The sequence below is a fragment of the Peromyscus maniculatus genome, chromosome 16, assembly GCF_049852395.1.
Source record: "Peromyscus maniculatus bairdii isolate BWxNUB_F1_BW_parent chromosome 16, HU_Pman_BW_mat_3.1, whole genome shotgun sequence".
Lineage (NCBI taxonomy): Eukaryota > Metazoa > Chordata > Mammalia > Rodentia > Cricetidae > Peromyscus > Peromyscus maniculatus.
In genome coordinates this window covers 62,508,845-62,534,485 of record NC_134867.1, presented here as the reverse complement: position 1 = coordinate 62,534,485, position 25,641 = coordinate 62,508,845, and the positions used below count along the sequence as shown (strand labels likewise).

Below are 25,641 nucleotides of genomic sequence, written 5' to 3'. Positions count from 1 at the left end.
CCAAAGCTGGTCACTGCCAGATGGATAGGCTTCTTGAGTCTGTTTCTTGCCAAACTCACCGTTGGTTCACTTCTATAGATAAATTCAAGAAATTCCTTTAAGTTTATGTAAAATGTTTTATACTATAAGCCTCTGCTGGTCTAAAGGGCAGAAATCCTGATCTATTTTGAAATGACACTTTCTACACTGGACAATCTCCTTCAACTCAGTGATGGGAGTCATCCTTTGCTCTGGACAAATTTGTCTGGCTCTTTCTCTATGGCCTCTGCAAACCCCTCTTTAGGTATGTCCAGATAAAGTGGGAGGGTTTCTGTACTGCCCAGATGACTAAAAAATCACTTCTTGATAGTTTTTCAAGAATTATTAGGTAACCAGTTCAGGCTCTGGCCATGTATAGAAGGATGAAAAAAATCAGAGATCGATTCTTTTATTGTGTTTATTGAGAATTCCAGATACATGACAAGAAGCCCGCAGATGCCCCCCGCCCCCACCCCACCCCACCCCCAGTGCAAAGTCGGCTGTGTGCTAAAAACAGCAGACTCAGCTGGCCTCTTTCAGCACAGTCTCCACCTAAATTGCTGTTTTTAAAAGCCGGAGCCTTTCCCTGCTAAAGCCAATAGCTGTCACATGATTAATGTGCTTGTGTCTTATTAACTGCTCTGTTACAGAAGCCGTCCAATTCCCAGCCACCCTTTCTGCAGGGACCTTTTTGTAAAAACCTAGTTGAAATCATGCAGTTCTGACTGCGGGCTACTGTACCTACCACCAAAACATCATAAAGAGCGAAGAATTACTGCTTCCAGTAATCCAGGCCATAAATCAAGCCGCTCAGAGACGTGAAGGGGGGGGGGGGGTGGTGAATCACAGCCATTTCTTGCATTCATATTCAAAAGCCAGTCTGTAACAGCCTATTCCAGGAAGTGTCAGCTACCGTGTGTGTGTGTGTGTGTGTGTGTGTGTGTGTGTGTGTGTGTGTGTGTGTGTGTGTGTGTGTGGTGTGTGGTGAATATGAGTGACAGAGATGGGGAGGACAAAAGAAATCTTGGTGAAGTCATTGGAAATGTTGTGATCTTATCAAGACCTTCCTCGCTGTAACAATATTTTAAGACTGTTAAAAACTACCATCTTATCTCTTCGGTGGCATCACCCACCACTGAGCTTATCGGAACCCAGCTGCCCGAGGAGAATGCAGCATGTCATGACCTTGATTTCTTAGCACCTGACCTTAATATCTAATCAGCCACGCATGGCAGTGAAGGCACCCAGAGATGTCACATAGGCCCCTCCGGCATCTGGAGATTCAAAAGATGTTTATTCTGTTCACCCTTCCTAGACATCTCCAGGCAACAGAGCTGGGCAGCCTTGTCCTTGCCGTCTGCATGTCACGCCTTCCGAGGACTAGCATGGAGCTTGAAGTCTTGGGTGCCCTTTCAGTTGAGAATAATGTGGACCCTCTCCCTTGGGTCAGTAATAAGAATTATCTGCATCCATACTGAGACCCAGGGAGAGAACTCTCCACTTTACATGGAAAAACATTAACTGCTCCTGGCATGTATAGTGTTTAAAACGAAACACTCCCCCACCCCCAGAAACATCTATTATAAAGTCTCCAACCCAGAACAGAAAACACCACCCATATGTGCAAATCCACATATTGTACACCCCACATACACACAACACAGTCCTCCCACAAGCGCTAAATATCCACTCTTAACAAGCTTCCAAAGGAAGGCCCAAACATTTATTCCCTAAATCAAAGTGAGTCTTTGATATTTGAGATAATACAAAGAAAATGATGGTCATTGAAGTGTCATAATATCAAAGCTGACAGAGGATCCGGGATTTTTCCTCCGGCACTGACTTTGGACTCAAACTTACTCCCTTTGACCATGAGATGGAACTCACTGCCAGCCCCACAGCTGTTTTTGTTCTGCTTCTTGCACTGTCCCCAGGCACGGATGCCCCAACATCCTGACATTCCCAGGGGAGGAGGGAGGCCTGGCCATTCTCTGCTCAGTGTCATCGTGTCGCTCACCTGGTCTGCAGCAGCCACACAGAGCTCCTGCAGGTTAATGATTCCCGGGAGCCGCTGTTTTCCAGTCTCTTAGTGGGTTGTGCAGCTCCTCTATACCTATGAAGGAGCAGGGCATGGGGAGAGAAGAACCACTCCCCACCCCGACACCCCAGAACTCTCTTCCTCGCTTCTCCAGAGCGCGGCGGGGTGCCGGGGCAGCCAGTTCTCAACTGTTCTTGTGGTCATTTGAGTCCTAGCAGAGGGTCCTATGAGGCCACCTTTGCCTTCTCCTACACGTTGCTCCCACACACCCCAGAGTTCTTCCCAGTGCACCAGCTGTGTGTGTGTGTGTGTGTGTGTATGCGCGCGTGCGCGCGCGCACACACGCGCGCGCGCAGTCTCAGTGTGTGGCTGGGGCCGTCACCTTTGCATGGGAGCATCTCTGATCTCACCGTGTGCTCCGGTGTGAACAGAAGCATCACGTGCTGAGAGGGGAACCTTCAGCCCATCCCTGTCCAGGGGCCGAGGTGCAGCTCAGCGGAGGATTGCACAGACCCTGCCCACTGTGCCCACCACGGTGCAAGACCCTCGGCAGGCCTCCAATGGCCTTGAGTCCAGTGTCCCTTTGAGGTTCACATTCCAGACTCCACACAGATGACCTTCCGAAAAAGGCCTGCACAGACGTTTGTTTGTTCTTAGTCTCAAGTGATAAGGGCAGTTGCGTACCCACAAGGGGACATCACGAGGCTGGGATGGCACACACAACGCTGGGTGATTTGAGCAAGCTAAGGAGCACATCTGCCACTTAATTTTACATCGTAAAACATCGGAAACTTACTTTCTTATCTAATTTGAAATATGTAATACATTCCAATTAATTATCCCCATAATGCTGTACAGTAGATCTCAGAAAGCTGTGAGCGCCTGAGCCTTATCCTCTGGGTAATCCAACTTAACTGCCAGAACCTCTGGAGACATCTAGACTGAAGAGCACTGGACCCTCTGAAGGCTGGCCTGCCCCTCCTCCTTGAATTGATTACCGGGTTTGCTCAGCTCTCTGCCGAGGGCTCCCAAGGCTTTATTCCCAGGACGACGCCCTGCTGTGTGCTCCTGCCTCTGGGATTGGGGCTCTGTGCTGGGCAGCCTTGTCCTTCCTCTACCATTCTCGCCCCAACCCTCCCTTGCTTCTCCCCTGGTCAGACCTATGCTGCCAAGCAGAGGACCGTCATCTCATAACGACGTTTCAGTCAGCCAAGAGTTGCCAGGGTGGTCTCCAAAAGTCCCCGCATGTATCTCAAGGTCTCCAGATGTGAGGAGGAAACGGGTTCCACAACTTGGCCAGCGCTTAGAGCTGCTTGGTGCTCCTGCTCCAGGACAGTACCTCAGTCTATCCTGTGCTGACCCTAGCTAGAGCTCCTGGCCAAATGAAGCTAAATTAAGCCCTAGAGAGATAGCAGCCTCAACAAGGCTTCCTCTCCGAGCAAGAAGAAGAGCAAGCCCCCTACCTGGGACTCTGGAAACTAGGGATTGCAAAGTCAAAAGGATGTGTTCTTAAAGGGGAAACCCCTCAGAATAGATACATGGCCCCTAGAACACAAATGTCAGATTTCAGCAGAAAAGCCTTGTGTGTGTGTGTGTGTGTGTGTCCGTGGAAAAAGCCCGAGCTGTTCGCAGCTAACCCAGATGCCACAGGGCACACCTTCCCCGCATGCGATGCAGGCATCCAGATATTAGCAGCAGATCCTGGGGGAGGATGTTTGCAGTGGTGTGTAAACTGCTCAGGGGCGCACACTGTCCTGCTGTGACTTTATATTAATCTCTGGCCTCTGCGTGGTCACAGGGTGTCACAGGCGCTATAATTAGATTTTGGAAATATGTTCAAGAAGGAAGTGGTATAATTAAAGTAAGCTATCAGATGCCCAACCACATCCTTCAGAAAGGAACTCAAATGTACACCCTAGCCAATTCTTCACACTGCCCTTCAAGGGCAGAGATGCCAGAGCCTATTTTCCGCCTTGAAATCAACCCACTGGAGTAGTGAGCCCAGGGTACATGTCTGGGGACAACCACATCAGGCCTTTGACTAACTCTGCATTTATACTTGGTCACAAATGGGGAGCTGTGTGACGCTCAGATAAAGGAGGGTGTAAACTGTCAGACCAAGCGCACAGGACCCCCTGAAGCAGATGAGGACCGGGTGAATGGGCACAGAGCAGAGCTCTTCAAGGTTTTCATCACCTTCCACCCAAGAATGGCCTTTCACCTCAAGACACTGGCTTTCCACGCCCATTTCTAAGAGGAAGGGGAAGAGGCTTGAAGAAGCTCACAGGAAACCCAGCTCTGCTGGCCAAGTAAGACCCCCAGGCCCGAGCTCTGCTCCCCAAAGACTTGAGTCCCCAGACCTCCAGAGTGAAGACAAGACCAACTTGTGGGTGCCAGCTCCAGATCTCCTCACGTGAACTGTGGTAGTGCTGTCATTTCATGTCCCCACCACCCACCCCCGCCCCCCCCCCACACACAGGCACCACAGTCAGACCATGTCCCCACCACACACACACACACACACACACACACACACACACACACACACACATATTCTGGGCACTACAGTCAGACCATGTCCCCACCACACACACACAGACTGGACACCACAGTCAGACCATGTCCCTAACACACACACACACACATACACACACACACACACACACACACACACACACACACACACAGACTGGGCACCACAGTCAGACCATGTCCCCACCACACACACACAGACTGGACACCACAGGCACTTCATGTCCCCTGACACACTCATACTAAAGTTACCGGGGACAGGGACACTTTTCCACCCCTCCTGGCTGGACCCCCCCCCCCCACCAACTCTGGGCGAGGCTGTACATCACTTTAACCTCTGGGGCCCTGACAAGCCGCTCGGCTGAGATTAAGACCTATATCCAAAAGGTACCACCCTTGCCATTCTGTACCCTCCTTGCCATCGTGGGGATCCCCTAGAGTAACCAGCAGAACCGCTGTCCCCATCATCTATCCAAGCTCTCCACTGCTGTGTGAAGTCATTCTGGCCAGACTGCAAAACCTAAATCAGCTCAGTCTCTTCCTAAAGGACTACCAAACCTTGAGCTAGGTCAACCGGGGATGTTTTCAGCCATTCCACTTTGGGGTTGGGGTGTTAACAGCAATTGAGACAAACTCCCTAAGTCTCGGCTCCTCTGGTCACACAACTGAGGCACTGAATGTGTTTCCTAGGAGGGTGGCTGTAAGGTGAAGGGAGGCCATTCTTGGCATGCTGGGTAGGGCAGATCCTTGGCGTTGTCGAATGTAGGCTATGATATGTATTGTGATAGAGGGCTTGCCTGGCATGCATAAGGCCCTGGGTTTGCTCCATAGCACCTCACAAACCATGCAAGACAGTGCATACCTGTCATTCTAGAACCCAGGACAGAGAGGCAGGAAGGGGCAGAAGCTCAGAAGTATGGACCATCTTCTGCTTCATAGTAAATTCAAAACCATCTTGGGCTACCTGAGATCCTGTCCCTCAGAAACAAAATTAAATAAATTACACCACGGCTTAAAGCAACGGTGACCAGCACTTCTAAGTTTCCGAGTTGTACATACAAGTGTTCAACACATAAGAAATACAAGCTTCAACATTTACAGTGTGGTCAGACCAAATACAAACAACGACCAAGAGACCCTCTAACATCATCCTCCCATCCTCTCAAGCCCGCTGAAACCAGGGTGATGAAGGACTATTGATGGGCACATCTGGCACATTTCCTATGCTCCAGCTCTGAACATGGATGGCAAGGGAGGCTGACATCATCCGTAGGAGAGCTGGGTACCCAGGCCTCCTGTGCGTCTACAAAACCACAGACCAGGAGGCTGTGGGCAGCAGCACGCAGGCGCAGTTCCACACACCCACTCCACACAGGTCGGGAAAATTGGTAAGTGTGTGACCCATGGTTTTCCAACAAAATGCACTACAGGCCCAACCAACTGAAATACCTGTAGGATGCTTTGTGAACAGCACTGGGGGGAACTAGAAGGAACCTGCCATAATCTACAACTTAAATCAAGGGTGAGACAGCAGTGGCTGTCTGAGGATAGCACATCTGGATGGTGAGATTCTCAGACGGTTCCTCCCCACCTGCCACAGACCCTCCACTCTACTCCACCAGTGAGGCTCGAACCACAGAGAACTATCTAGCGGATAGAAAACAAGAGAAAGAGAGAAAACAAACCCAACGGGCACCTCGCCATGTGTAGCCGAGGAATGAGTATGAGCTGGAGAGAATGCAGCCTTCCTGACGCCTACATCAGAGGGCTTCCTGCTCTCTAAGCCAGTCAGCAGAGTGCCACAGACTAAGCGGAACAAAGGGGGGCGGTAAATCAAGATCGACCGATAGGGCGAAATCATGGTGGTGGGGGAAGTTGGAGAGAAGAGAGACAGACACACAGAGGCAGAGAGAATTGGGGTGCTCTCCCACAACAGGGCCCATTTTGCAGCGGGCATTGAGAGATAATTTAGGGAACCAGAGTGTGGCTGGGAATGACAGGAGGGGAGGCTGAGGCCCTACAGAGTGTCTTTTCAGTATTGAAAGAAGCTGAGAAATCTCCCTGTCCTAAGCACTATTGTAAGGGGCGCCAGGGAGGTCTCTCTTTGGATGAACGGGCTTTGAACATGCTCTTCCGGTGCCTGGGGGATTCTAACTTCCATCGGAATGATGTTCATTCAGGAAGTGTTTATTAAGCCTAGGAAAGAGTGTGTTTCACTGAAAGAAAGGGAAAGGAGCTGGGATTGTGGTCCAGTGACAGGAGATGGGAATGTGAGGGTGGAGTCCAGGAGACCACATGGGGGGGGGAGGGCAGGGCATCCTCAAGAAAGTGGCCTGAGAGCTGCTGGGGCAACGGTGGGAGACAAGGAGAGAACACTTTGTGTTCCAGGAGAAGGGGATAGAGTAACTGAGGGGAGAAGCCCCTCATCGATAGCTGAGAACTAGGAGTTTCCTGGAGAAGTATCGATATGCCATTGGGGGAGCCACCACAAGACCTGACCTGCTAGAACAGTGGTTCTCAACCTATGGGTCACGACCCCTGGGGGGTCAAACAACCCTTTTGTAGGGGTCTCCTAAGACCATTGGCAGACACAGTTGTTTACATTATGATTCAGAAAAGTAGTAAAATTACAGTTATGAAGTAGCAATGAAAATAATTTTACGATTGGGGGTCACCACAACATGAGGAACTGTATTAAAGGGTTGCAAAGCATTAGGGAGGTTGAGAACCACTGCTCTAGAAACTTCCATATGATTTTCCAAAAAAGTCTCACAAATGTGCCAAGGTAAGACCCGCATCACCCTCGGGGTTAAAGTAGGGAGAATTGGGTGTGTTTGCGATGAAACTGACAGGCCTGTGCACAGACTCTTAATTTTAAGTTCAGTGAAGTCTTTCCAGGGTCCTGGTGAGATGCAATTCAGATAGCCAGAGTCAGAAGGAGAAGTTGGGGTGCCCAGTGAGGCCTACCAAAGCACCGGGTACATTGCAGCGGGTCCCACACATTGCCAGGATACCAGAGTTACACAGCTAGCCAGCCAGAATTCTGGTCAACAGCACTCCAGAGCCTGGGAAGCCACAAGTGCCTGAGGGGACAGTAACTGCAGCTCTGTTCAGTGTGTGTCATATAAAAAGGTACAGAAAGCTTTCTGTTTTCAGAGTGGGGTGTGTTTCCATCTTGGAAGAAACAATTATCTACTCTACCGTAATGTCTGTGGATTTTCTCATCAGTACCTGCACATCACACTGTGGTAAAGGGACAGCATGCAGACCTCAAGCATTTTGAGTGGGGAGGTTGAGAAGTCAGGACGGAAGTCAGGTGAGACAAGCATGGATTCCATGCTAGCTGTCTGTCTGGAATCTGGGATCCTACCGGTCTGGTCTGGAAGTTCTGCTGGAATCCCTCCAGGAGGATGGTATGTCCTTCTCCTCTCCTGTGGTTTGCAGGGGGAACCTCGCTGTAACTATCTTCCGGGATCCAGGGTTAGCGGAGAGGAGTTGCACATGGGCCTCAGGGACATCAGGTAGAGATGGAAGGCTTTGGCTTGAGTTGGTTAATTATCTTCAGGGAGAAGCCTCGTATTTCCTGACGCCCAGAATCTTTATAAAACAATGGAGCAAGAGAAACCATCTGGTGGATTCTGTGTGGCCCTAATAATACTGGTCATTTGTAGCCAGAGTTTTCCTGCCTGGCCCACAGTCAGGACAAATCTTTGTCACCTGCCAGTCCCACAGCCGCTCAGACCCAACCAAGTAAACACAGAGACTTATATTGCTTACAAACTGTATGGCCATGGCAGGCTTCTTGCTAACTGTTCTTATAGCTTAAATTAATCTATCTCCATAAATCTACACCTTGCCACGTGGCTGGTGGCTTACCGACGTCTTCACATGCTGCTGGTCATGGAGGCGGCTGGCAGTGACTCCTTCTGCCTTCCTGTTCTTTCTTTTCTCCTCTCTGTTAGTCCCGCCTATACTTCCTGCCTAGCCACTGGCCAATCAGGTTTTATTTATTGACCAATCAGAGCAATTTGACATACAGACCATCCCACAGCAGTCATTCACACCACATTTCACAGAATTAAACGATAGAGAATGCCAGCAGTGTGGCTCCCTCAAGAACAAAGCTGGGGACAGACTCGTTGAACCATGTCCCCTAAGGGACAATCTTGGACACTCTCTTCTAAAAGCTACTAGGGAACAGGTCAATACTTGTTTTCTAGACTAAAAACTGCTTCTTACATTGAAGCATTTTCATTGATACAAGAATTAAGAACCCACAACAGAGAAATGGCAAGATTGAATCAGGCAAGGGAGGCTAGTGACTAAAATGTAATCCAAACAGTTCAAGCCATGTAGATATTTTAAATAAAAATGAATACCTTTCCCATGAAAGTTCGTGTGTTTTCTAGTGAAATTCCCCATTATCTTATCACGCTTGTGAAGCAGTTATGCAGCTAACCACAACCCTCATGATTATGCACCTAACCACAACCCCTCCTGAAGACATTTTAAGCAAGAAACCATCATAATAGTAAACACAAGGATGCCTTTTTGGTTTTCTGGGAGTAGCTGGACCTAACACCTGGATGAGGATTTCTCCTCTACACAGAACAGGAACTTGATTCACCCACAAGTTGAAAATCTGGGCAATTCTTAAGTCATGTTTCCCAAAACTGCAAGTTGTTAAAGAATGTGCTTGAACACTAAGGAGAAATGATCTTTATAAAATATGAATGAATCCAGGTCTGATGGAAAGCACTGATAAAACAAAAAACTTACAAAATATAAAAAATAAACAAAGACACCAATGAGTAATCAAAAAATAATAACCAGAAGACACAAACAAAAAACTGGAAAATGGTAAAAGTCCATAGTCAAATCTGTTAAACTGATGACAGACATAATTCATCATCCCCAGAAACCTTTTTTGATTACAGTATCTAACATTTTGCCTCCTCTTTTTTGGTTTTGCTGGTTATAAAGGTTTGGATTGGAGAGGGCTCACTGGATCCCAATCCTTGGAGCTGGATCACTGGATTCAACTCAGGACATGGGTAGCACAGGGAGGATGAGTTACCAGGATTCATGAAGCGGGATCAGATTACCGGGAACACACGAGTGGATTCCTTCTGCCCCAACCAAACCACATTCGTGCGGATTTTTTTTTCTTTCAACTTAATTGGCTATTCCAAAGAGGTTTTTTTTTTTTTTAATTTTTGATGATTGGAGCCCTTAAGATGCACGATGGAATTATGGAATTATATAGTTTGCATCTTTTGGCAAGAGGAGTAAAGTAAGGACCTGGAGATATACGCTGGAGCGATCTCCTTGGAAGGATTCAGCACGAGCAAATAGTAAACGCTTAAAGGGAAAAGGTGTGTGTGGTAGGGGAGGTGTTTAAAATAGTAAATCAGTAAGTCACTTCCAAATTTAAAGAAAACAAAACTGGAGTTGAAGAATAAGTAGGTTTCTAATTGGCTAGTGCCATTTTTCTTTGAAAAATAAACATTTTTTTAAATGGAAAAAAAAAGTCCATAGTCAAACCGATTGAGAAAGAGGAATTATTTGAAAATGTTTCTCTTGGCCAACCCTGAAAGGTTCAATGACATTCAGAAGTTGCATTTCATTGTACTGAATCCACCATTTCTGACATTTACCAGAGCGAAAGCCGCTTTATACATGACTATTATCCACATAAAAAATATGTTCCTAGGAATCACTAACTAGCCAAGCCAGTGGTGATTTAAATGGCTAATGTTTTTTCTTTCTCAGTAAGCTTCCGAAGGGAAAGGATGTGTTCTTTGGAAAAAATAATCTGAGATTATATCGATTCCCGCTGTCACCTGAAGACTGCCATCCACTGTTCCCGGTGCTGGTTGGGCTGCGGCCTGCTGGACTCCAGTCTTTGGGAAGGGCCTTTGTCTCCAGTGGGAAGTCAAGCCCCCAGCACCTCCAGCAGGGGGCTCTGTCCCCCAGCACAGACTCTGACACACTTGACAGTTCAAGGTTAAGATGGCTGCACAAACAAGTCAGGGACATTACACATCCGGCCACTAGGACGAGGCAGCAAAAAAAAAAAAAAAAAAAAAAAAAAAAAGTGTAATCATAGTTCAGGAATGTTGTCCTGAGGAAAATCTGTGCTGAAATCTTATTATTCGGGGGTGGGGAGGAATCTGCAAAGAGAAAAAAAAGAGTGTTTTTATAAAATAATTATCAAATTATAGAGCTCACATTAAAAATACTGAAAGATTTGATGGGTTCCCTAAATGGTTGACAACTCACAACTGTCAATGTTCCATTAAAGAAAATAGTGTGGAAAAAAGAAAATGTGAAGGTAAATGGAAATGAATTACCTCTCCTGAGATGACGGACTGAATTTTGCAAAAGCAATTTCTACAATTAGGGGAGTGGTGGTGTTTGGAGGGAGCAGTGTTTTGGCGAAACCTACAATCTAGATTATTTTCCCTTGAACTCTTTCATTTTCATTCCCCACCCTATCTCCCTGGAAAGGGACCAAACCAAAAAGCCCTTTAAATGCTTACGATCTGAACTGTAACTAAATACAAATATTTGGTTCAAAGTTTAAGCAGCACCACTCTAAGCAAGAATGATCAGAAAGATGAGCGAGAAGCCGTGCCAGACGGGCTGAGCAACAGAAAGTTGACACAGGCCACTCGCTTCTTGCTCTTGCTTTATCGTAGGGGACAGTGGCTTCTAGAAGGGCTCGGATTCCCACTGGGAAAGCAGTGTGTTGGCTGACAGGGGCAAGTGGCCTGTGAAGGATGGCATTTGTAAGAGAGTGGAACAACGTATTCCCTTCCAAGCCCTAAGAGGCTTTATGTGTGACACACAGAAATACAGGCACATGAAGCATGCCATGAGGGCTACTGTCAAGCCAGGGCCATTCCTTTATTGAAACACCAGAACTGCCTCTATAAATAAAACAAATAGTCTAGGCTCAAGTTTCCACACCATCATGTGCTGAGGATTCTAAGAATGCGAATTATTTTATCTCACATTGTGAGGGCGCACTTTAAAAAAAAAAAAATCAACATTGTGTGAAGAGGTGGTTGTCGTCTCTTAGGTTGTATTTGTATTAACTTTTCACTTTCCCCGGGAATGCGGCCGGCGGCGGAATGAGCCCCAGGTGCTCCCTGTGAACTGCCCGCTGAGGGCAAGTGTGGAGAGAACACTATGTAATGTAAGCACACGGTATGCTACAAGGGCGGCATTCACAGGGCCTCCTTCTCGGCCCTGCCTTTTCACCGGGAATGTGATTTCAACAGAGGCACGCCGCCGAGGAATGTCCACTCCTCCAAGGCATACCTCACCCAAGCAAGGCCACATGGGAGCTATTTCTAGCAGCTAATTATGAGGTACTGGAATAACAACCCTCGATAAAGGGAAGAGTTGAGATAGCCACAGAGCTCATGCAAAGAGCATGCTTGCCACTTGCCAGCCCCTAGCTGACCAAACCCAGCTGGGGAGGCTGGAGGAGGGGAGACCAAGCCTGCCTCTCTAAAGTTTACAGCTCACTTGTAGGAACCCCCCACCCCTCCCCAGGAACTCAAAGCAAACAACTGTTCCAGAGACTCTGCAGCACAGACATTTCCAGTAGAAAGTGCCCTAAATGTCAGCCCAGGAGAGAAACAAGCTGACAAAATTTAACAACAGACTTTGGGGAACTACAGTCCTGATGTGTAGGATCCACAAATCCTGGCTCCACTGTGGCGGAGTCACCCAGTATGAGGCCCCTGGACGGTGACGGAGCTGCTGTGTTGTTTAAGCAAATGGCTCTTGGAATGAGATCCACACGTAGCTAGCTGGTGAAGCCAGAGAGGCCTGAGAGAGGCAGATCTCCATGACTAGACAGGTTTGCACACTTCGGGTGCAGGGCACTTTGTCAGAACCCAGAGCAACCTGACTAAGGGGCTTGAGTTCAGCCATCTCTCAGCATGCATTAGGATTTGTTTAAACAGCATGGCCATGCATTTGGGGGTGGTTAACTGCCCCCACAAGCAAAGTAATTGTGTATTTAAATTTTAGGATTCTTAGAAATAACCTTCCTATGGTTACTCAACGCACGTGCGCGCACACGCACCCACACACACACACATAAAGGCTCCTGCAATCATTTCTAGCCTTCTGGGGCCACTCTGCAGGGGTGCAGAGGCCATGAGTCCTAGCTGTTTGGTGTAACCGAGATGATGTGTGGTCTGTGAAATTTCAATCCCCTTCACTCCCTCTTTCACGGGCCCTGGAGTCCTCCTGTTTGTAACCTCACTCCCCACATTGTCCTCACCGCTTTACCATCTCTGGCTCAAAACCTCCACAGTGAGCGCCTGGGACCCACGGCAGGAGAAATATTATCTGGATCAGGGAGGGAAGGACAGAAGGGACCGTAAGAGACCCCAGCGCCCGCCTTCTGGCCCAGAGTCATTCCATTTCCAAAAGCGACCCTCAGCCCGAGTAAGCGCCATGTCTCGGCAGCTGCCATCTTCTCTCTCATTGCCGTGGAAAAGTGGAATTTCTTCTCAAGGCCCAAAGCCATAAATCTCCCATGTGGCCACATGAACTTCAAAGCATTTAAATTTCTTATGGATTTTACACGATTAAATGTGTGGCCTACTGAATATTGCATATGAGGGTACAGAAAGACATACCACTGAGAAAGGCATCCATAATGGCTTTGGGGTACAATACTGAGTGATTGGTTAGGGCAGCAAACCCTTGCTATTATACTTTTAAATTTTTTAGTTTATATAATCAGGATTATAGTCACCACTGACAGAAAAAAATGCATAATAATCTATCTCCAAATTATGAGCATTTTAGTTATGCTAACCTGAAAACCTGTAACTTCCCAATTCGTTATTTATTATGAGTGTTCCTGGGTCTATTTTGTCATTTTAGACAAAAGGGTGAAGGGAAATAATTCAGCTGATCTCTTCTCTTTGTGCCTCTGAGGCTGCCCCATGCTCTTAAACACACTGTGTGCTGGGGGAAAGGGCCGTACGTCGCAAACATCCTGAACACGCCCGAACCACGCATTCCCATTCTGAACACGCCCGAACCACGCATTCCCATTCTGAACACACCCGAACCACGCATTCCCTTTCGATCTGAGAACTCGGCAAACACAGGGTCAACAATTTCGTGAATTTCAACAATTTAAGAACAAAATACAAATATGACGAAAAAGCTTAGAAAGTGTTGCAGTGGTCTATGTGCTCCAAGGAAAGAGAAGGTGGCTACAAAAAAGACTAAAATAAACTCTAGGGAAAAGGCAATTAGCCAGCTAAGTACCATAGAATTAATAAGGCTAATAAAATATCAAAAACACGGTCAAAGGGAACAAGCCAAGAACCAAAACATCTAAGCATGCGCTTGGGAAAGAAGAAAGTCAAAATTAGATAATTAGATGGATGGAAAACCATCTTACTGCGCTTTTCCTTAATTTTAGCTACAATTTAAATCACTAGTGAAACTATGCCATTCCAGGCAAGGACCTGCCTGTCATAAATGAATATAGAACTTCCCAGTAGCCTGAGAAGATCTTAAGGGGAAAAAAACAAAACTACAAGCACTGGCGGACAAATGTTCGGCACGTTGCTTCACCTCCAAGTGACCGGCAGTGGACAGGCTGTTGTTACCTCTGAGGAGACACACTAAGATGGGCTCACTCTTAAGACTTTGAGCATCTAAATGTGGACTCCACCACGAGGAAGGCACCCCCACACGACTCTTTGGCTTCTCACTGCACACACCGCAGACATTGCACCTTCAAAAACTCCGAACAGAGGGGCCTTTCTGGCTATGTTGAGAATGAAGATGGGAGCCAGTGGTCTCTGGTTCTCTTCTGTGATACATTTCCCCAATGCTTGGTAGTTTCATGCAAATGCAGTCTGTTAAACACAGTTCCCAAGGAATGGGGGGAAAGACCACATTATCAACTAGTGAGTGGCTAATGTTGTTCTCTGGTTGTGCTTTGCCTCTGTAAATCAGTCACAGATCTAGAAAATTCTAGTACCTAAAAGGCAGTCCTGGGTGTGTGGGGGGAAGTGCTAGAAAAGGAGGTTTGATTGTTCTGAGGCTGTGGCCTGCTTTAGCCTGGGGTTTACTTAATCCAGGTGAAACCCTTGGCCAGGGTGGATTGGACTCACCGCAAAGGCAGAAGGTTCTGGATGAACTGATGTAAAGGTTAGTGTACCTGGCCTCAGATAATACCCAATAATTAATTGTTCCCTCTGTCTAGGGCTAAGGATCATGGAGATTGCTATTTATGCTCTAGCAAGAGAGCATGTGAGTGGCTTTTTTAAAATTTTTTTCCAAGGGTGTTTTTCCTGTAGGTAATGTCTGTGGACCATGTGTGTACAGTGTCCCTGAAGGCCAAAAGAGGGTGTTGGTTCCCCCTGGAACTGTAGTTACAGATGGATGTGAGCTGCCGTGTGGATGCTGGGATTCAAACTCGGGTCCTCTGGAAGAACAGCCCACGCTCCTAGCCCCTGAGCCGTCTCTCCAGCCCAGAGCATACAGTCTGGTAGTGTGTGGCTCAGCTTGGAACCTGATCTCATAAAGTCAAAATGGTCCCTATAGGTAAGACGAATTGCTAAACGGTCTTATTAATTGAAAAAACAAAAACAAAAACCCGGAGCCAGATATTGGGGTTAAAAACTGAGAAATCAGAGGAACAGGACAAGCCACAGCCAACCTCACCTCACCAACTCCTCAGCCTCCAAAGAGACCTACTTCCTGTATACCCACGCCTATATACCTTTCTGTCCCTGCCATCTCACTTCCTCTCTCTGCCCAGCTACATCATTTCCTCTTTCTGCCCAGCTCTGTCACTTCCTCTCTGTCTACACAGACCTCCAGACCTTTATGGTTAACTAGTGTTGGAATTAAAGGCATGTGCCACCACGCCTGACTCTGTTCCCAGTGTGGCCTTGAACTCACAGAGATTCGGATGGATCTCTGCCTCCCAAATGCTAGGATTAAAGGTGTGTTCTACCATTGCCTAACTTCTATGTTTACTATAGTGGCTGGCTTTTCCCTCTGATCCTCAGATAAGCTTTATTGGGGTACACAGATAAAATAACACCCCACCAATACGATGCTGCCGCTGTTGGCACGATAATGAGTTAGGTCCATAGGTACCTCTCAACTGGCCATCCTGACATCATTGCTCCATTCCTGGCCTTCACCTCCATCAACCATCCTGACCATGCCACCTTCCTAGAGAAAACCCTCAGGAGGCTTCAGTGCTTCGTCTAGAGGGAAATGTAACTAACCATAATGAAGCTTGGGCTCATCTATGGACACATGCTCTTCAACCTCATGGGTTGCTGCACCCCACTTACTCCTGGGCCCTAAAACCTCGGGCCCTGCAGTGCCACAAACCCAGTGTGTACCCACCTCATAAAGTTCTGGGCCACCAGGCACTTCTGACCCTCTGTCTTAAGCCCTCACCTTTTCCTCCTTCTAAATGTCACCTCCTTTTACCTTGGCATTTATTCATTAGGTACAATTAATCTCACCCTTCTGTGCTCCTTGAAGCCTTTTAATGCTGTGGAGACGCTGTGAATAGAGGAGCTCCCTTTCCGTGCGGAGGTCTAGAGCACACCGCGGTGATATCCGTCACGGCATGTCTGTCTGCAGGTGGACCGTGCTCTTCAATAGGTAGAGACAGGTGCTTGTTTTCTCCTGTTCTCCAAACCTCCTGCACAGAAAGTCCTTAGTGGCGCCTGTGAACAGAACAGAATGATGCTCACGGGTTTGCAAGGGTGATTAAGGCCAGGGCTGCTCCACTTCACAGCACCCAGGGCGGACCTCACCCCATGTCTTTCAGGGAGTTTGCGGGCCCATCCATGGTAGATGCAAAGACACTACCAATCCTTTCAAAAGGCCCGAGGGAGCAGCTTCCTTTCTGCACCCTGGGTAAGTGCATCAACAAGGAGAGCTCTGGAGATGGCTGCTCAAGATTCACAGCTCGTCATTATTCTTAGACTCACTTCTTTACACGAGACGAACAAACAAAAACCCCACGTTAAAAGCAGCGCTCATTTAGCCGCTGTTACAGTCGGCTGCTCTATTCCTGTGAGAAACACAGACCTAAACCAACTTGCAGAGGAAATGGGCTTCTTGGCTTCCAGTCCATCGCCAAGGGAAGGCATGGCAGGAACTCACGCAGGAACAGAAGCAGGAACCATAGTTAGGACCACTTGTGGGCTTGCCCCCCCCCATGGCTTGCTCAGTTTGTGTATGTAACCCAGGCCCACCTCCAGGGTGTGGCCTCACCACCACAGTGGGCTGGGTCCTTTCACGTGAAAAGCCCCACAGACATGCCTAGAGGCCAGTCTAGTGGAGGCAATTCCGGGAGGTTCCCTCCTTTCAGGCGATTATTGCCGGTGTCAAGTTGGCCAAAGCCTCAGCGGCACACCGGGCTTTCTTGGTAAACTGACAACAGAGCCACAGCCAGGAGCCCAGGTTTACAGGATCCTCATGTTCACCTTCGTCCGTCGACTCAACTGTGATCTCTGCTAACTCAGCCCCATGAGGCAGAGTAGGGATGGGGCAGCACCCTCCATCCCAGTGGCTAGCGTAGGGCAGGGTCTGAACCAGCTGTTTTCCTACACGAGCAAGAGAGTGACAGCAACAAGCGTCTCTCCAGATGTGAAACAAGCACACGGCAGTTGGTCGTGTGCTTGTTTCACATCTGGAGAGACTTTGGGCCATGAAACAGGGTGAAGACAGTAGTTGTAGGGTTAAAGTTGCCAAGGGCTGAACTCTGTAAAACTGCTTAGCCCGAGCACATCTGGATCTTTCCTGAGATCTAGATCCCTTAAAAGTTACATTTTCCAGGGTAAATAAAATAAATAAAACCTGCCAAGTTATGCACTGAACGGGACAGTCCTCGGGATATTTCCATGCACCTAAGAGAGGCCTCCTAAGTTATATTTGGCTTTCTGCATACTCAGGAAAAAAATTGTATGTCATCAATGGATACATGAAAATCTTAAACCGTGTTCAAAAGACATTATAAGCATTTGGTGTGTCAGATCCTATTCAGGGCATCAGAGGAGCAGCTCTGTCGAGGCTCTGTGTTTCAGGCATCATCTGGGCCAGGTCAGCACAGGTGACTTTGTGAAGAAGAGTCATGATGTCAGGTACATTTTGGAATGCATAAATAACCAAATGAAGTGGGGAGATGGTGGAACTGTGTCAGAACGCCCTAATCAGTGGGAAATCGGTTCTCTTTTAAGCTTAATACAACATAAATAGGAAGTATTATTAATCAAACATACCTACACATGTGTGAACAAATGCATATATACAGATGTCCCTTGTGTTAATGTCTTCCTCAGATATGACATAACTAACTAGGCATGGCGGCATGCCTATAGTTCTAGGGAAGCTGGGGAAGGAAAACTGAAGCTTTGCTCTCAATTCCAAGGTAGCCTGAGCTACATAAGCAAGACCCGATTCAAAACATTAAAACAAGGGGCAGGAGAGATGGCTCAGCAGTTAAGGGCACTGGCTTCTCTTCCAGAGGACCCAGGTTTGATTCTCAGCACCCTCATGGTGGCTCACAACCATCTGTAACTCCAGTTCCAAGTGACCCAGTGCTTTCTTCTGGCCTCTCAGGGCACCAGGCGTGGATGTGGTGCATAGATATGCATGTAGGTAAAATACTCATACACATAAAACAAAATAATAAAACTTAAAAACATTAAAACAAAACAAACAAACAAAAACAGGGAGGGGCGGAGGGAGGAGAGAAGGAAGGAATGAAAGGAAACATAACTGACTTTAGGCCACTTGTATGCTCTGAGCCTGACTTGATTAATTTTGAGAATAGAGATTTCTATTCTCAAAATTACACCCCCCCACCCCCGCATAAGGATGATGAGTATTAAAATCAGTAAGAACAGGGCTGGGGGGATTGCTCAGTTGGTAAAGTGTCTGCCTTCCAAGCATGAGCTGGGTTTGCTCCCCAGGACCCATACAGAAGTGAGGTACCATGGTGGAGACTTTTAATCAAGTGCTTGGGAAGGCAGAGAGATGGTTCCTGGGCTCTATGGACACTCAGACAATGTGACAAGCTCCAGGCAAAATTAAGGTAGATAGCACCTGAGGAATGACACAGAGGCTGTCCTCTGCCCTCTACAAACACACATGTATACAACTGTATACAGCCAACTGCATACATACGCATACCCAAATAAATTCATGAAAATCTGCTATCTCTAAGAAAAGCTTTCCTTGGAGACAGGCAATAAAATGAAGCAGAACACAAGTCTCTGAAGTGTAGAAAAGGCAGAGGGCACACGGGTATGAATGGCCCACCTCACGCAGGTGTGAATGGCCCACCTCAGTTGATGCTTCTGAACATGTTTCCACTTTCTGACTGGGACTGGGACTCCCCATCATTCTGTTACACACAGTCTGCTGCAGGCTGTCCAACCTGACAAGCTCCCCTAAGGCTCTCAGCCTGAGTTCTACCTGCCCTAAGGTGCTCACCTCCCTACCTGCTCTGCTTCCCTGATACTACTGAACAGTCCTCGGAGGGACAAAATACCGTCTTCATCTGTGGAAAGGACTCAAGGAAGGGCTTTCAAACCAGGCTGACATCTTGTTCTCAATGACCACTGTCTAACTTATACCACCTGCCCATTTCTTAATCTCATTGTTATCTTTTGTTTGTGAACTTTTTTGTGATCTCTCTTCACCTCACACTTGTTTTCTCTCCCCCGGAGCCTCTTCCATTGTCATCTTTCAGGATTTTGTCTTTCACCTTCTTGTCCCATTCATTCTGTGCCGTCTCCGGCAACCACAGGGGCAGTTTGAGGATCCAGAATACATTTAAAGGCCTGCAAAATATTTCAATTTTTTTAACATTATAAAAACAAAAACAAAACCTTAGGCCAAATGGAATTTTTAATTTAAGTCACAGAACTATAAAATGTAACTGTAGGTGGATCCTTTGTATTTACAAAAGGACTTTACAGGACCCCAGAGGTTGTGATGAAATCCCATTTTCCTCTCTTCTAAGACCTGGCGACACCTCTGCTTTTCTCTACTCTTTAAAATGAACGATATGACTTCCTTTCTTCAGAGTTATCAACCGCACAATCAAGACCTCACCTTTCTCTGTCCCCATAGCACAACTGCAACCATTACTCTGCTGACACCACCAGCTCCCCATTGCCTTCACAGGGCCGTGAGCATCCTTGGAGCCTGAGCTCATAGGCTTTACCTTTTAGATCTGTCTGTGTTTCATACACAGACTAGTGAGCACCTGGACCAGTAACGGATTGAACACAGACTCCTGAGAGTTTACAGCTGTTCCTCCACACACTCACAAGCCACACTTCAGCAGAAGTCCTTGGGGATGGATGACCCATCCATGAAAAATCCTGATCGGATAGATAGCGAAGTTACCAAACTTGCCCCATACGGATAGGAAGGGGACAATTCAAGGGACACTACTAAGTCTGCTCATCCTTAACAGCCTGTTTGAAAATACAGAAAGTGTCACAATAGTGAGTTCATACAAGTTAGTGTCCAGTGTGTCCCAGCCAGTGAGCTGCCTCGTTTGCTGGAACTCGTGGACAGCGGAACACATAAACAACCGAAGAGAGAGGCCAGCTGCTGCTTGCTTGCCCTCTCAGGGTCTTGGTGCTCTGATGCACTGGAGGCTCATGGTCAGAAGGAGGGACTGTTAACAATGAAGAGAGGACAAGAGCAGAGTCGGGCTCCTGGAACTGTATTTCTCTCAACCTGCCAACTTTTCTGGAGTCCTGTTTTCTGAGATCATGGTGGTCATTTTTAGTTACTCATTATTGTAGTGGGATACAATTTAGAAGTCTCACATGTAATGGAGAGAGAGAGAGAGATCATGACTGGAAAGAATCCTAAATGGGGATGCTGAGCCGTTGAACCTACACAAACATCCTAATAGGCAGGTAATTCCAGAGCTCCAAGGAGAGAGCTGGACATTCAGTATATCAGGGCCCTCATAACTGTGTGTCTGTTGGAAAAAAAAAAAAAAAACAGCAGTGACTTCAGAAAATTTGATTTGGAAGGAAAAAAAAAAGAAAGTGCTGTTTTCTCCTCTAGGAACTTCAGTTCTCATAGCCTCTTTTGTTGCTGTAAAATTATATTCATTAACAAAGCCCTAGGGAAGGCTCCCATCTCCGAGGAGCAGCTCCAAGTCACGCTGAGGAATGAGCATCACTGATCCAAGGTTTTGCACAATCCCAGGACCTCAAAAAGTTGAGAAATAAAGCAGTACATCCAGCATGGTGTGGACTTTGCAGGGACGCCGCTCCAATCCAGCAGCGTGTACCATGATGAGAAAGGACCTGGGTCCCCTCAGCTCTCCCGCCACTAGAAATATAAGGCAGCCTTCAAGAACAAGGCTTAAAGTCAAAATTTAAAAAATGAAAGTAAGTGTGGATCCCCTTCTTATCCCTGCAACTAAACCCTATAAAGGTCTTTGTTCTTTTCTTCACTTTCCAGACTTTATCAACCCCCGTGTATCAGACAGGATGACAACTTGAGGGAAATAAATCTATGCAAAACAGTCCGTATTGGCCTCATCCCTAGAGACTTGCATGGTATAACTTTTGCAGATGAACTTGTACAAGGTGGGTTGTCTGCTAGAGGTGACTGGGAGTCAAATTCTCCTTCACAGCCCACAGGGGGATGAATTAAAATAGTGCCTCCAAGAGACTGGAACTCCCACCACTGCCCGGAAGCAAACTGCCCCTGTCTTCTTTGCATGGTCCTAAGCACTGAAATGCCTCTGCCTGCAGCTGGAAAGACTAGTCTGACTCGGACCCTTGCCGCTCAGCCAGCCACGCTGTGGTCACGGTCCTTCCCAGGGACGGTAGGGTCCGCTTTGCTGCTGGCCAGAGGTGAGTTGCTGGAGGGCCTTGTGCATCTATCAGTCTAAAGACTTAAATTTGAAGATTGAGCCTTTGCTTCTCTATTAAATAATTAATTGATTGTCTGGGCAAAGATGAAGAGTTCCAAGCATACTGACAAGGCAAAGTCAGTCATGGCCCCAGAAAAGGTTGCCTCCAATAGTGAGCAATTTCTTCTAGGCTTTCCCAACTCCCCGGTGTGTTTTCAAACACTAGGTAAAGTCACCATCTATAACTAGCTGGGAATTAAATCATGTCTATGCTATTGTACTAGTGCTGTGGTAAACGCTCATTGGCTGAGGGCCGTGTTTGGGGAGGTAACAATGCCCTGGGTATAATGAATAATGGCCAGAGTCCTCACATACATACACGAACCCCGGAAGAGATCTTGGCTCAGTATCAAAGGCTGGGACTTGATGGAATAATGGCACGGAAATCTGAGGCCACATTTTTCACACTTAACAAAGAAATAAAACTGACAAGCTCGTGACAGCTAACATGGGCCATCTTGTCCCACAAGAATGGCTTTCCCTCATCTGTGTTCACGGTCTCCTATTGATCTTCCTGGCAGAACACACTACGCCCATGAACACGTAAGAAACATTCACTCATGGTGACAACTTCTCTCTGCCTGGGACAATACCCTGCCTGTCTGATGTCACTGGCACGGTGCCACCCAAGTCACAAATGCAAGCAGCAGGTGGGTACTGGGAGCATCAGAAGGAGCATGTGGGACCTCAGGAAAAGCATCCTGCAGGGCCCTGCCCTTCCTGAGTTACTGCTACTGCAGCCTGCCAGGGAGGAGCTGGAGGAAGATGTCTCAGGGGCTTTTACACCAGACAAATTGCAGCTTCACTCAGCTAGGGCATTTAATTAGACTTTCAGAAGATAAGGAATTATTTAAAGAGGGTCTTTTGCAGTGCAAAGAGGCAAGTCTTAGAATCCTTTTTACTTAAAACATGTTATTGGAGGGAGGGGGGGAGTTGGAAAAAACCATTTCTGATTTTTAAAAATTACCAAATAACTTCATAGTTGTGACAGGCATGGGTCTTAGTTTTGATGGGTAATCCTGCTTGAGACTTGTGAAAACTCAGTTTAGAAACACCCGCCCCCCGCCCCCCCTCCCAATTATACATGTGAGCCGGGCTCTATTAGCACAAAAGGCCGCTTGTCTTTTCCAGGTAAATATAAAACGTCCTGTTAGTATCTTTAAACTCTCTGACCACACAACAAAAGCCCTAGACCTTTCCCTCCCGCGGCACCCTAATGAAATCTAACTGGGAAATGATAAGGAGATAAAAATCCCAGGCTCTGAGACTATGCTTTCTAATTGCCAATTTTACCCCTTGCGCTGAGACATTAATCCTTGAAGAATAGAAAGCCAGATTGCCAATAACCCAGCAGAGGAGGGCATGGGAGTGAGAGGAAGGAAACCCACAGGAGTGGGCGGGAAAAACCGCCCTCTATCTCACCCCCACCCCCAAACCCCCAGTGAGTCTGGCCACCAACACTCTTCGAGCCCTGGTGGCTCCTCCTTGTCTCTGGAAGCCAGCCGGGGCTAGCATTGGTATTCAAATTAGGCTGCCAATCTCTGTGGGCAGCTCTCTGTGTAGACTGCCCATCCATCCATGACTTGAAAAATGAAAGTACCGGATCTCTGATCCAGGGCCATCCAGCCAGACCTCAGGCTGCCCAGAATCCACGCCATGGGTTTGTTCACAGGATGCCTTGAGGTTGGGCGGGCGGGGTCGTGTTTTCTCTCCCCCGGGTCCTTCGTTTTATTAAAACAAGAATAGCAAGAAGACAATGAAGCTCCAACAGAGATTTTAAAAAGAAGAGGAAGGGGGCTGTGCGGAGTCAAGCTCGTCATTCAGCGCTGAGCACTGGTTTCTATGGGAACAAGATGGGCTTTGTGCGGGGACTTCCCACTCCCCCGCCCTCGGCGGGACCAGTTCCAGCATCCCAGCATTGTATTTGTGTGGTCAACTTTTCTTCGGTCTTATTCACTCCTCCTGCCCCTGACTATCCCCAGCAACAACACCCATCACCACAGACACGGAAAGAAAAGAGAACTCACAGCCTCTGGGCCGAATTAAGGCACCACACAAAGGTATCCAGGCAACTGGGAGCCAGCGGACTGCCCAGGAGAGCCATGCCCATCATTCTGTTCTCTCTTGCCTCATTTCTTATTCCCTTCCCCAAGCCACCCAGAACTTCAATTCCCGAACTCTTTTCATGCCTAGCACACATCATACTCAGCTTTAAATTACGTTTCCAAGTGTATAAAAACTCGATGGACACATCGGATATTGTTACTTAGAAGTAACAATAAATGATAAACAGTCAGTGTCAATTCAAACTTTAAATGTTTAAAATGCGTATGCCCACATGCATACGCATGAACACATGGGAGAGAGAATGTTCCAGAAGCCATTATGGTACCTTTGATGAATCAGGGAGTTCAGTGTTCAAAGACTGGGGGGTCAAGCAAGCTGTGAAGTCCGACTTCTCTGTTTGGCAAGGTATCTTTAATTTGGTGCTTAAAAAAAAAGAAGAAGAACAAAAAGAAAACAAAACAAAACAACAAACTAATTTATTTTGACTTTTAAATTTTAAAACAGAAATATTTGTGAATGTATTACTCGGAAGCTGCCATGAAAAACATCTCAGCACATTAATTCTTATCATCACTTGACTATCAGGACTTCATTTTATAAAAGAAAATGCATATTCCTAATACTGTGCATAAATCACAACTCAAATATCTAGGGCTATAGATTTCTCAAATTTCAACAATGCCTTTCTTCTAAAACTTAATAAAGGCCTCAGGGTCTAACCCTGGCCAAGCCCCTGATGTTTGTGGGCAAACTTCCAAATCTAAAGACATTTTGCAATTTTATATGTATTTTCTTAGGAGATCTACAATTCATTTTCTTTTGCAGAATAAAAAAAATGTCAATTTTCATCATTTAAATTCAAACTTGCTTTAAAAAAAAAAACAGTTTAACCCATTTATGTGTTACCAAGTTGCAATCTCAGCTTTAAAAGATGTTTTGGGATATATGCCATGAAAGGAGTTATTAAAGATTTAGAGCCAATTCTAGCATTGGTGAGTCAGAAAGACGGGGTCTGTTCATAAAAGCCAGAAACTATCTTTCAATCTCTCTTTCCCTCATTCGTTTATTCATGAGTATCAAGCCACGTGATCGCAGAGTTGGTAAACGTGGCCAGTCTCTGTGGATCTTCTCATCCGTGCCACCTTGTCGGTCGGTTCTGTCTTCTTCCACAGCATCACCTGCAGTCACTCAGAACACCAGCCCTCAAAATCAGAATGAAAACTCTGTTCCTGTGGTCCCTTCCTGGGTGGCCAGTTCATAACCTGCTCCCCTCCTTCCTCCCTCCACTTCCCTCCCCTCCCCTTTTCCCTCCCCTCCACACCAACTTCCCTACACTTACTTCCTTTCACAGCCTAAGTCTTCCCTGTGAGTGTTGTTAACCCTAATTCCCGCTGGGACAGCAGAGGCTATAATAAGGCAGCTGTCGCTTCCCCATGCAGGGCACAGACACAGAGGACAAGGGCCACCATGGTGCTAACCAGGCAGGGCTAGGAGAGAGGACAGAGGAACCCTTCCCGCATGGTCAGCAGGAGACAATGGCCCAGCGCCTTTCCCCAGCAGTCCAGGCTACAACAGCTGCAGTCAAGAGCAGAACAGAGCCTCGGCCCTAGGGTCTTTCTTCTCCACCTCAGAAAGCAGTCCTTTCCAGAAGGTTCTTAAATCTTAGGAACAGCTCATCATGAGCATGATAGGGACAGTCCCGGAAGCAGCCTGGCGCTCCTGAAGGTGGAGCCCACCTCTCGGAGGAGCCTGAAAACCAGGAAATCCAGTGCAAAGGCCGGCGCTGTCAACGGCACAGGTTCCAGAACCACTTAGAATGCAAGCCCACAGGCACACCGGAGAGAACTGTCTAGATTTGGTTAGCCCATGGCCGTGCCTGTGAGGGGTTATTCTTGTTTGGCTAACTGAGTTGGGAAGACCCACCCTAAAATGGGCAACACCATTCTTGGGACTTGGATCCTGAACTGCATAACAGAGCAGCAGCCACCAAAGACCAGCATCCATCTTT

The 25,641-nt window shown here is 47.2% G+C and overlaps 2 long non-coding RNA genes across 2 annotated transcripts; one reads left to right on the top strand and one right to left on the bottom strand.

Moving 5' to 3' along the window:
- Window positions 1-5,449: 5,449 nt before the first annotated feature.
- LOC143268926 (uncharacterized) lies at window positions 5,450-10,498 on the top strand. The gene is made up of 3 exons (XR_013045153.1): window positions 5,450-5,976; window positions 7,745-7,904; window positions 10,361-10,498. It is a non-coding gene; the product is annotated as an uncharacterized LOC143268926 (long non-coding RNA).
- LOC121823102 (uncharacterized) lies at window positions 9,293-24,908 on the bottom strand. Its single transcript, XR_006064417.2, has 4 exons — window positions 23,167-24,908; window positions 19,318-19,458; window positions 16,126-16,332; window positions 9,293-10,761 (listed from the first exon to the last, which is right to left on the bottom strand). It is a non-coding gene; the product is annotated as an uncharacterized LOC121823102 (long non-coding RNA).
- Between the last annotated feature and the right edge of the window lie 733 nt (window positions 24,909-25,641).